Source organism: Tupaia chinensis, unplaced genomic scaffold (genome assembly GCF_000334495.1).
Source record: "Tupaia chinensis unplaced genomic scaffold, TupChi_1.0 Scaffold145860_1, whole genome shotgun sequence".
NCBI lineage: Eukaryota > Metazoa > Chordata > Mammalia > Scandentia > Tupaiidae > Tupaia > Tupaia belangeri.
The window spans coordinates 2,434,368-2,445,185 of record NW_006205718.1 but is presented as its reverse complement, the minus strand read 5'-3'; positions in this window follow the sequence as shown (position 1 = coordinate 2,445,185).

Sequence of the window (10,818 nt, the reverse complement as noted above, 5' to 3'; positions counted from 1 at the left end):
AAAATGTGTTGTTTTTCTAATAAACTAGTCCTAAAAATCTGTAGTAAGAGAGAGAAATGTGTGTGTGAATTGTCAATCGGTGGTTCCTACAGGTATTCAGGTTATGTCCATAGAATTAAAGTGTTGTAAATAAGGGTGAAATCACATTTGCTTCAGTGAGAACTGAAGCTATTTCAGGAAAAAGTGTGAATGTATATGTATATATTACATATATAGAAACACATGTATCGTCATTTTTTTACTTGTTATGTACTAGATCCATTGGTAGAGAACCGTATAAGTTATTGCTTGCTCTCAAGGAATTTATAGTTTATTTGAAGTAAGTGTTAACACAAGGTGGCAAATACATATAATTTAAGTTGGAATAATGTTCTTAGGAGTTCTGAGGAGGGTGGAATCGCTTCAAGGTAAGGTTTGAATTTTATGTTGAAGGAAGGGTATGTGGGTAGGTTTGGAGCAGCAGGAGTGAACATCGGGTTGGGAAACACTACAAAGAAACATAGAAGTAGTTCAAATGAGCGGAATGGAAGGAGTGCATGGGTTTCATTCTCTAGCTTGGAATAGTAGGTTGGAGCTAGAGTATAGATGCCTATTGAATGCCAGGCATCACAGGGGCTGGGTTTGTTCAACAGGCAGTGGGGGTCTGTGGAGACTTCCTAGTTGGGAACCATTAGGATACAAGTAGCATTTTAGGAAAATTAATCTCATAGGAATTAATCCTCACTTCTTTAGGGGTTGTAGCAGGGATCAGGATCAAACTATGACCCATAGCCCAAATCTCGCCTCTTGTTCTTTTTATCTATTATCTATCTATCTATTGGGTAAGGCTTGCTAGTTAAGAATGGTTTTTAATTTTTAATTTTAAACAAATTTTAATTTGTTTAAAAAACAAACAAAAATCAGAAATGCAGTACAGACCATAGGTGGCATATAAAGCCTGAAAAAATAATAATTTGGCCTTTTATTGAAATCATTTGCCAGACCTTAGGATAGGTTAGTGGCTCTCAAAGTGTGACCTCTGGATCAGCAGCATAATGTATCTGAGTCTGTTTTCTGTAGACTTGTTACAGCTTTCATTTAATTATATCAGGCCCTTATCATGTTCTGTCAGGGATAACTGTCTCCTAACTGGATTTCTTTCAACCTTATCCCCCTTAAGACCACCCTCTACACTGCTACCTGAAAAATTTGTTGATTGCATCTTCCCTTTAATACTTTCCTCACTGATCCATCTTGCCTGTTGGATAAGGGCTAACTTAACTCCCTTCATGACTTGGTATCTTCCTGTCTCCGAACTGCTTCTGCTATCCCATCCCAGTTCTTGGTTTTATCACCCTTGAGCAACATTTAGCAGCTGTTCATTGTTTCTTTAAATACATCAGGCTGTTTCTTATCACTGCTTTTGCTCAGACTATTCCCTCTGTTGAAATGCTCTTTGCCAGGATAATTCCTACTCATCTTATAAAGACTCGGGTGTTAGCACCTGAGTCTGAGACGCCTACCCTGATGCCTTGCCACCTCCACAGTTTTTGTTGTTGCTTTGTGCTCCCGTAATATCTTTTGCCTATCTCTGTATGTGTGCCTTGTTATCTCTATTGGTGGTCTTCTGTAAGATTATAATCTCTGGAAACCAGGGGCCATGTTTGTTATTCATTTTTTGTATGCCTAAGTTGCAGTGTATTTTAAAAAATGTTTTGTTTATCTATTGTTTATGAGTGAGAGAGACAGAGAGAAAGAGAATGCATCACTACTAAGGCCCTGATACCACAACCTACCCTCAGCCTTTAGCCAGTCCCAGATCGTGGGCAAGCTTGTGCCTGGAATATTCAGGGAAGACTTTGAACTTGTACCAGGAACCTTCCCATGTGAGATTGCCTCTCAGAATGTTGTCATCTGGCCTTCATAACAGGTTTTGTACATAGTAGATACTCAGTAAGCATTTAGGTAAAGTGCATTCAGATGGTTCGTGTTAGCAGGTAATTAGCAAGTGGTAGGTGATGGTATCATATGGACAGAAATACTGATATTGAAATCCTGAAGAGCAGCAAAGGGACCAGAGGACTGTTGCTGGTTGAGTCTCTGAGCACAGTACAGTATAGGTTAAGTATCTTGGTGGTAGGAAAGAATTAGAAATCATGATCAACCAGTTGGAAACCCATTTAATGCAAGATTTTTTTTTTTTTTTAATTTTGCCAGAGTGTGCTTGCACCTGACACAGGGAAAGTATGTGAAAAACCACCACCTTCCCCCACAACGGTCATGCCATAATCCCTTCTCCATTTCTCTGTCCTTGTAGGATTTTGGGTATGCATGCACACGTGCCCAGTTTGTTTCTTGAGCTGCCAAGTCTGGGACTCAAACTGTGCAGTCAGCCACTCAGCTACCTTAAATACTATGCCATGGACTGGCCTAACTTTTTAAAAAAGTGTGACATACATATGCAAAGTCTGTAGCTAGATGAATTTTCACAGAAGTACATTCACAGTTCATCAGTATTAGAACTTCCCCAAGTTTCTTGCATTCTTTTTTAAAGAATTATTTTATTTGACTTTATTTATTATTATTATTATTTTCCAGTTTGATCAGAGACAGATAGAGAGAGAGGGAGAGTGAGAAAGCAAGCCAGCAGAGGAGGTCTGGAACTTCAACCGTAGTCAGCCACATGGGAGTCCAGCACCTTTAACCCCCACGCCAAGTTTCTTGCATTCTGACACTGTGGAAAGGGTTTGCCTGTTTTCAGATTCTATGTAAGTGGAATCATATAGTATGTGAACTTCTTTTGCTCACTGTTACATTTCTGAGGTTACTCCCTATTGTTGTGTGTAGCTCATTCATTGTTATTGCTGTATTGTGGGGCTATACCATAGTTTATTTATCCTTTTTTTTTTTTTTTTTTTAAGATTTTTGCTATAAGGCACATGTCCTTGCTGGGAGGAAGTGGGAGGTGGGAAGTGCAGAGCGAACTACCCCCAACCCATGGGGATAGCTGTACTGCAATCCCTTCTCCATTCTTCCTAGGGATTCTTGGGCATGTATATATAAGCATCTGGTGTGTTTTTGAAGTCGTTGGGTCCAGGACTCAAACTGCAGAATTGGCCATGTGGGATCCAGTGTCTTAACCACCACACCACCTATTTGCCCTATCCGTTCTACTGTTGATGGACATTTGAGTTTTTTTTTTTTTTTACAAAACCTTACTATGAACATTTTTATAACATTTATTTATTTTTTTAACGCTCAGAAGGTATATGTGATTGCTGGAGAGAGAGGGAGAAAGCACCTCTCCGGGACCAGCAGTTGGCACAGTGACTATGTCGCTGGACTCCCTCGTAGCCAACTGCGATTCCAGTCCTGGACCCAGTAGCTTAAACTAATGCCAGGTGTGTCCATGTCCAGGATCCCAAGAGGAGAAAGGAGGAGAAGGGATTACAGCATGGCCATCTTCCCTGGGGCCATCTTCCCTGATTTCTTGCTTTCTGTCTCTCTCTTTCTCTGTCTTCCTGGCCAGCACATGCGCCTTATAGCAAAAACCTTTAAAAAAAAAAAAAAAAAAAAAAAAAAGGCAACTCTCAGTGGGTGTGGTTATGGTGCACTCTATTCCCTTCTATTTCTCCATTCTGTCAGGATTTTAGGCACTCATGCTTTTGTGCCTGGTATGTTTTTCAAGCCTCTGGAGCTGCGATTTGAATTGTGGTTGGCATGTAGGATCCATCTCTCTTAACTAGGCTACAGAGCTGGCCCTATACTTTTTCTTTCATTTTTCTATTTTTTTTTTAAGAATTATCTTATTTAACTTTATTTTATTTATGTGTTTATTTATTTTAATTTGGCCAGAGAGAGAGAGAGAGAGAGAGAGAGAGAGACCAAGCTGTCAGGTCCAGGACTTGAACCATGGTTGATCATGTGAGAGTGCAGTGCCCTTAACCACCACCCCACCTGCCAACCCCAATTTTTGTTTTGTTAAATGAGAGAAAGAGCATGTGCACACATGTAGGAGGGGAAGAGAGAAAGAGAAAGATAATTTTTTTTTTTTGAGAGGTTTTTGCTATAGGGTGTGTGTGCTCGCCAGACAGAGAGAGACAGAAAGTGAGAAATCACCCCCCCGGGGGGGATGGCCATGACGTATTCCCTTCTCCTCCATTATCCTCTCGGGATCTTGGGCATGCACACACATGCACCTGGTGTGAGTTTTAAGCCACCGGGTCCGGGACTTGAACCACAGTCCACTACATGGGAGTTCTGTGACATAGCCATTACGCTAACTGCTGGTCCCAAAGATAGATATTTTTGACAGGGTCTTGCTGTGTTGCAATTTTCCTGCATCAGCTTTTTTGGTAACTAGGACCACAGGAATGTGCCACCATGCCTGGCTTGTTTCAGCTGGGCCACGAACTAACCCAGGCTTCCCATGCATTCTCAACTACTGTGTAGCAGTACTGGTGCATCCATGGTTGGGCCCTGGTGAATTTATACAGTGTCTGATTTTTTTGTTGGGTACATACCTCAGAGTGATATTTGGTCCTGGTTTATGTGTATGATGAGTTTTAATAAATTCTGATAAGTTTTGCCAAATGGTTTGACAAATTTACAATCCTGTCATTATGTATGAGAACTCTAGCTGCTCCACATCCTTGCCAACACTTAGTATTATAAGTCTTTTTAGTTTTAGTTATCCTGGGAGGGTGTGTATTTCCCTGTAACTTCTATGTTAGGAATTGTTTATTAGCCATTGAAATTTCTGCATTTGGGAAGCATCTGTTAAATCTTTTGCCCTTTTTTTCTATTGGACTATTTAATTTTTTTCATATTGATCTGTAGGGTTTTTTTTTTTTTTTTTTTTATTGCTAGAGGGTATATGTCCTTTCCAAAGAGAGAGAACAAGAGCATAAGTGTGAGAGAGAGAGAATTGCTGTGTAGTTTTGCTGTTGTCCTTTTTCCTCCATTTCTCCATCCTGTCAGGTCTTTTTTTTTTTTTTGGGGGGGGGAGTTTTCTTTTTTTTTTTTTGGTATAGGGTGTGTGTACTTGCCAGAAAGAGAGAGAGAGAGAGACAGAGACAAAAAGCGAGAAATCACCCCCCCACTCCCCCACCCCCGGGGAGATGGCCATCCTGCAGTCCCTTCTCCTCCATTTTCCTCTCGGGACCTTGGGCACGCACACACATGCGGTCAACTACATGAGAGTCCAGCAACATAGCCATTATGCCAGCTGCTGGTCCCATCCTGTCAGGATTTTTGACATGCATGTGTCCTGGTGTGCTTTTCAAGCTGTTGTGCTGAAATTTGAACTGTGGTTGGTTAAGTAGGATCTTGCTCCATATGCAACAGGGCCAGCCCTGATTTGTTTTATTTATTTTACCCATTTATTCTGGGTAGCAGTTTTTTTGTTAGGTGTGAGGGGTTTTCAAAAAGTTTGTAAAAAATGTATATTATACTTTAAAAAAATTATTATTTTCTTTATTTTATTTATCATTATTGTTACTTTTCAATTTGACCAGAGCCCAGAGCAAGCAAGACACAGAGAGAGAAAGAAAGAGCGAAAGTGAGAAAGCAAGCTGACAGGTCCAGGACTCGAATTGTGGTCAGCCTAGTGGGAGTCCAGCGCCCCCAACCACCATGCTATCCACCGACCCCCCAAAATATATATTATTAAAAAAAACTATATGTGGATTACATTTCTTTTTATGTACCAAAATAAACTTGTAGTTTAATTACACTTTTCCACAAAGCCCTTGAAGTCTCTTGTGTATGTATTGTAAAATCGTCTAATGTATCGGTAGCGCTTTCAGAATTTTGGTGCCTTAGCTAAAGTTTTAATTTCAAAGATTAGCTTATCAATTGATCAGTGCTTTTTTTCTTTTTTTTTTTTAAATTGTCAGAGGGCATGTATGCTCATTGATGAGAGAGAGAGAGAGGAAGAGAGAAAGCACCCCTTTATGGGATGTGGTCACGTCGAAATCCCTTCTCTCTTTCTCCATCCTGTTGGGATTTGGGCATGTACACACATGCACCTGGCATGTTTTTCAAGTTGCTGGAGCCAGGTTTGGAACTAGTACACAGGGCTGGCCTTTTTGTTTTCATTTTTGAAATTCCTGTTTCAGTGTCATGAAGTTAATCCTCATATGTTTTTTCTAAGAGCTTTATCTTTTCACCTTTCATATTTAGATCTGTCTCATCTGATTGATTGCTTATGTTTGTGTGTATGCTGTGTATATAACATTTGATTAAAAAAATTTACCAGAGGGCATGTACATTTGCCAGATAGAGAGAAAGAAGGAGAAAGCACTCCCCCACCCCCAAGGGGCATAGTCACACTGCAGTCCTCTCTCCTTCATTTCTCCATCCAGTGAGGATTTTGGACACATACACATGCGCCCAAAGTGTTGTGTTTTTTCTTTTTTTTTTTTTAAGAATTATTTTATTTAACTTAATTTATTTTAATTTGGCCAGAGAGAGACTGTGTGTGTGTGTGTGTAAGAGAAAGAGAGAATAAAAGCTGCCAGGCCCAGGACTCAAAACTGCAGTCAGCCATGTGGGAGTCCAGTGTCCTTCACCACCACGCCACTTGCCGGCCCCTCAATGTATTTTTTAAGTCTCTAGAGCTAGGATTCCAGTCACACAGTTGGCCATTTGGAAGCCAGCTGCCTTAGCCACCAGGCCATGGTGCAGGCCCTACATTTAATGTTTTGGTTGAACTAAACAAACAGAAAAAAATGTGTAAATAAAGTGTACACTTGGTGAATATTCACAGATTAAACATACCATATGTAAGCAGCTCCTAGATTAAGGAACAGAACAGTTTCAGATTCCCAGGGGGACACATTACATTTTAATGTTTTCTGAAATTGGTATGTTTTCTTTCTGAGTGTATTGCATATTTAATATGGACGTTTGCTCTCCTTCCCAAACTGCTTATAGAAAATGGTTGTTACATTGATGGTGCTTTGTTTTTTGCAGAGGTGAAGCAATTCCCCAGTGGAGCCAGGTCACAATGCGATCCCTTCTCTTTCATGTTTTCATCCCATGGGGACTTGGGGCACTCAAGTTCACACACTTGACATGTTTTTCAAGCTGCTGAGGCGAGGATTTGAACTGTACAGTTGGTTATGTGGGGCCCTTTCCCTCAACTACCAGACCACAGGACTGACCATATGGTGCATCTTAGAATCACTGGTTTCAGGACCAGCAGATGGTGTAAAGGTTACATTGCTGGACTTCCATGTAGATGACTGCAGTTTGAGTTCTGGACCCGGTGGCTTAAACCTTATGCTGGGTGTGCCCAAAGTCTCAAGAGGAGAATGGAGAAGGTACTGTGACACGGCCATCCCTGCTGGGGGTTATTTTTTGCTTTCTGTCTCTCCAACAAGCACATGCGCCTTATAGCAAAAAATCTCTCTTAAGAAAGAATCACTGGTATTATAGAATTTAGGAAGTTTGTCAAAGTCTAATAATTTGAAAGAATTCTCAAAGTGTTTCCTTGCTATGTATCTTAAATGAAGTTCTACTTTTTTTTAGTGTGTTGTAGGGCATATGTACTCACTGGAGAAAGGGAGGGAGAGAGAGAGAAATGGGAATGATTGTGCAATCACCACCCCTTCACTATCCTCTCAGCATGCATGCATAGCCACATCTGGTATATTTTTTTTCAAGTCCCCGAGTCTGGGACTTGAACTGCTCAGTCGCCATGTGGAATCCAGCTGCCTTAACCACCATTACACTTGACTGGCCCTAGCAGTTTTACTCTTTTTTAAAAAAGAATTACTTTATTTAACTTTATTTATTTTAATTTGACCAGAGAGGGACAAAGTGAGAGAGAGTGGGGGACAAAGTAAGAGAGAGAGAAAGTGAGAAGGAAAGATGCTAGGTCCAGAACTCGAACTGCTGTTTGCCATGTGGGGAGTCCAGCACCCTTAACTACCACACCACCTGCTGGCCCCCTAGCAGTTTTACTTTTTAAGTTGTTTTCAGTCTGCTTTGTTTTCATACATTTATTTTTGAACACAATTATAGGGTTCTATAACTGGAAAACAACTTAATTTTTTTTTTTGGCATGTACCTTCAGTTCTAGAGTATCAAAATAAAATATCTTGGAATGTGAGAAATTGAAAGTGTGATTAGTGGGGGACCAGCAGTTAGCGTAATGGCTATGTCGCTGGACTCCCACATAGTCGACCACAGTTCGAGTCCCAGACCCGGTGACTTAAACTCATGCTGGGCGCGTGTGCGTGCCTAAGATCCCAAGAAGAGAATGAAGAAGAAGGGACTGTGGCATGGCCATCCCCCCTGGGGGGTGATTTCTCGCTTTCTGTCTCTTTGTTTCTCTTTCTCTGTCTGGTCCGCCCACAAAAAAAACCCCCCCCAAAAAAAAAAAAAAAAAAAGATAGAAAGTGTGACTAATAAAAATTTATTTGAAAAGACTGTATAATAATATTTAACTTTAAAGTGAACTCTTTTAGGTTGCTAAATACGGTTTTCTGAGCATTGCTTTTTCTTCACGTTAGAGTTTATTTTACCTTGGAGAAAGGAAGAACAAACTTAATAGGTAAACTGTTGCTATTATTGCTTGATAATTTCTAGTTCCGTTTTACTTTCCTTCTTGTCCTTTCATATGTAGATTCTAAGTCAAGATCGTCTCCTTTTCTACCTCTATCATATGCTTTGTATTATTTGCTTTTGGATTTTTGTCCATTTGAAAGAAAATGAAAATGATAAAAAAATGAAAATCTCTTTCATTAACTGTATTCTATAGACACATATGTATGTCTATAATCTTTAATGTTCAAAAGGATGTTGCAAGGTTGGTATTATCTCAATTTGGGATGTGGAAACAGTGACTCAGAGAGGTTGTGTAACTTGTTTAAGGTATAACAAGTAAGTGGAAGACCTAATCTGACTCTAAAACTAGAGTTTAGTGTTAGAGCAGGGAGGTATGGAGAGAGATACTGCCCCAGACACTGAAATGTTGCTGTCCCATTTCAGGTTTTTCCCAAACCACAGTATGGACAAGTACAATTCAGTCGTATATCATTTATGACTTAGAAAGCACTCTCTCATACATTTTTAATTTTCATAATACTCCTGTAATTAGGTGTAGGCTAGGTAAGGCAGGCAGATCTTTAATCCACCCCCACCCTGCTGTTTCGCTGATGAGAAACTAAAACTTGGGGGAGGCTTCATTGCCTGAGTCACAGTACTAGTAAATGATGGAGCTAGGAATTGAACCTAGGACTTCTGGCTCACACCTCCTGTTCTCCTTATTCTTATGCCAGAGTAAGAAGTTGAACTATTTGGAGTCTATAAACATCTTTAGAATTGTCAAGTAAATAATGTGAGATTATATGCTAATAAAAGCATTACTTAAGAATGTTGAATATTATAAATATTGACACAAGAGTCAGTATATAATCCTGTACCATGTAACAACTTTTTGGTCCAGTGGGATGTAAATGTGACCATGGTCCCATAAGATTATAATAGGCAGAACAGAAGGTGACCTGGAGGTTAAGGTGGTTGGATTTTTCATGGCCAGCTTTGTGGTACAAGTCTTGGACCCAGTGAGTTGAGGATCACACGCATGTATGTACGTGCCTAAAATCCCAAGAGGAAAATGGAAGAGAAAGGATTGTGGCATGGCCATCCCCCAAGGGGTGATTTTTCACTGTCTTACTTTCTCTCTCTCCATTGAACTCAATTGCTCTATAGAAAACTTAGAAAAAAAAAGAAGCAGAGATTATAATAAGCAATATCACATAGTCTAGAAGTAGGCCATACAACATCTAAGTATACTGATGTTTATGTAATGGCAAAATTGCCTAACTCATTTCTTAAAACGTATTGTGTTGATGGGCCCAGCAGGTGCTGTGGTAGATAAGAGCACTAAACTCGCACGTGACTGACTGTGGTTTGAGTCCCAGACCTAGTGGCTTGCTTTCTCATTTTCTCTCTCTCTCTCTCTTTTCCTCTCTGGTCAAATTAAAATAAATAAAGGTAAATAAAATAATAATTTTTAAAAAAGTATTCTGTTGTTAAGCAACACATGTCTGTAATCCAGGTGATAGATTACAATGACTTGGGCTGAGTATTGGCAGCAGAGATGGTGAGAAGTGGTTGGTTTCTGGATATTTATATGTTTTTAATGAGGGTGAGGAAGGGGAAAAGAGGGGGAGGGTTGAGGAGTGAGAGAGAGAGAGATTTTTTTCTTTTTTATTTTTTGAGAGGTTTTTGCTATAGGGCGCATGCGCTCGTCAGACAGACAGAGACAGACAGGGAGACAGAAAGCGAGAAAACACCCCCCAGGGGGGATGGCCACGCCGCAATCCCTTCTCCTCCATTCTCCTCTTGGGATCTTGGGCATGCACACACACACACGTGCCCGGCGTGAGTTTTAAGCCACTGGATCCAGGACACGAACTGCAGTCAACTACATGAGAGTCCAGCGACATAGCCATTACGCCAATTGCTGGTCCCAAAGAGAAAGATATTTTTGACAGGGTCTTGCCATTGCAGTCCTCTGCCACAGCTTCCCAGCTAGCTAGGTTACAGGTGTGTGTTTCTGTACTGGTCCATTTAGGTTGGTCCAAGGATCTAAACTCAGACCTCCTGCATGACCCTATGGTCATGCAGCAGTGTCCTACTGCTTGTGTGTCTAAATATATTATGAAGGTAGAGCTAAGAGGATTTGCTGGCATACTTAAAGTGGGTGTAAAGGAAAGAGAGAAGTCATGGATATCCTTTAAAGTTTACCCTGAACTGTTGCAGTAATGGAGTTGCAATTATCTGAGATAGGGAAGACTTTAAGAGGAACATGGGACAAGCAGTTGG